At 31.7% G+C, this 1846-nt stretch overlaps 1 long non-coding RNA gene across 1 annotated transcript; it reads right to left on the minus strand.

Annotated features, from left to right (window-relative positions):
* LOC149881834 (uncharacterized) lies at positions 1-1846 on the minus strand. The gene is made up of 2 exons (XR_016444836.1): positions 1566-1846; positions 1-483 (listed from the first exon to the last, which is right to left on the minus strand). It is a non-coding gene; the product is annotated as an uncharacterized LOC149881834 (long non-coding RNA).

Genomic DNA, 1846 nt, shown 5'->3' on the forward strand with positions numbered 1-1846 from the left:
TTTAGATGTAACACCTATTTGAATTATTCATTTAATACTAATTTAAATAATTACAAAAAAGTTTGAAGAATTTGCTGACGACGGTTCTCATTCTGTGGCATTGGAACAGGAGCCTCTTGAACAATATTGGCCTGAACACCTTCATCTTCCTGAAAATCAGCACTATCATTTCCTACAGCAATACACATTGTGAAAAACAAATGCACACTGGACAAATTTTGCAGCAAAGTCCATATTTTTAACACGAAGTCCAGTGCTCAATGCATAGAAATGTTGCTTAACAATTCCAAATGCTCGTTCAGTATAATTTTTTATGGAAATGTGAGCTTGGTTATATCTTGATTGAGGTCCGTTTACTGCACCAGGGAAAGTAGAAATTAGTCAATCAGTGATAGGATAGGCACTGTCCCCTAAAATCACACAACCTGGGAAAGGGCGCTCACCAGATTCAAAGACATTCCAAAGTGTTGATTCTTGAAGAACCTAAAATATTAACATTACTTCAAATATTCTTGTAAATTACTCTGTACAAAATTGGAACAGTTTATTATATTAATACTTGAAAAAAAAATTAAATTTATGTCAACGCTCAAGAGACACCTTGACTAAAACCTCACTAAATTTGTATTGGGATCCTTAGTAACAATCACTTTCATTATGCTATATGGTGCAATTATTGTAAAACACTTTTTATAGCTGTATTAGAGTAAAACAGCATTATAAAACAAGTGGATACCCAGTTTCTCAAAATATAAGTTTACTGAAGAAATTTGAATTTCATATATCTATGTACTTTAATAGGCATCAGTCACTCTACAAAACAAAGGGATTGAAAGCTGAAGTATTTTCAAAGATGAATAAAAAAAGTCATTACACTCTAGTTTTCAACCCAATGTTTTGTAGAAAGATGGATGCCTATTGGGGCTGAAATATTTCAAATTTTTAATTAAAATCATTTCATTTAAAAATGTTTTAATATTTTCAATTCTTAATTTAAAAAATTTAAGTCAACAAAAACTTACATTTTCTATTTTTTATATTTTGTTTACTTCCTTTAAGTAAAGTGGAACAAAATAAATGAATCTGAACAAATGAAATGCAGATTAATAAATTTTGTCTAAATGTCAAATCAAAAAAGATTGTCAACTTCAAAGCTCATAACTTTGGGAATTTTGCAGCTACATAGGTCCAACATACCATTTTGGAAAACTTAAAGCCTGCTGATTTCAAATATGTCAGATATGGTATAGATTGGGCCCATATTTTGGAGGTACATTTGGTGCCATCACTCCAAAAGGAAGGCACAACCTATATCATGCCAGACATATTTGGAATCAACAAGTTTTAAACTTTTCAAAATGGTAAGTTGGACCTCTCTAGCTGCAAAATTGTCAGAGATACAAGCATTCAAAATTATTTTGTAATTTATAAAAACATACTTTTTGCCAAAACAAATTTATTCTGATTTAACAAATTAAAGAAATTTTTGGACTTTCAAAATGCAGGACATTACAACTTTAAGCAAGTAGGCAACACTAGATTTATGTAAATAGACCCATACTTACTCTTGAATCATGCCAACATCCTGGTGCTTGGATGAAACATAAAAGAACTGAAGTTCTGGTCCACAAACTGCCATGAGATTTAAGCTGTGTGTATGGTGCCTGTTCACAAAAGAGGCTTCATCAGCACTTGTAGGATTTACCAGTACATGAGTGCCATCAACATAACACTTGGCATCCTTGCAATCTCAAAAAATTTCTGTGCAAGTCCACAAGAATTTTCAGGCCAATGAATGTATTTTTCTCTCAAATCAAAGATTACATCACAAACATTGTGCACAATT

The sequence above is a fragment of the Hydra viridissima genome, unplaced genomic scaffold (genome assembly GCF_058129835.1).
Source record: "Hydra viridissima isolate aposymbiotic clone 2 unplaced genomic scaffold, HvirCarnegie_v1 scaffold_11, whole genome shotgun sequence".
Taxonomy (NCBI): Eukaryota; Metazoa; Cnidaria; class Hydrozoa; order Anthoathecata; family Hydridae; genus Hydra; species Hydra viridissima.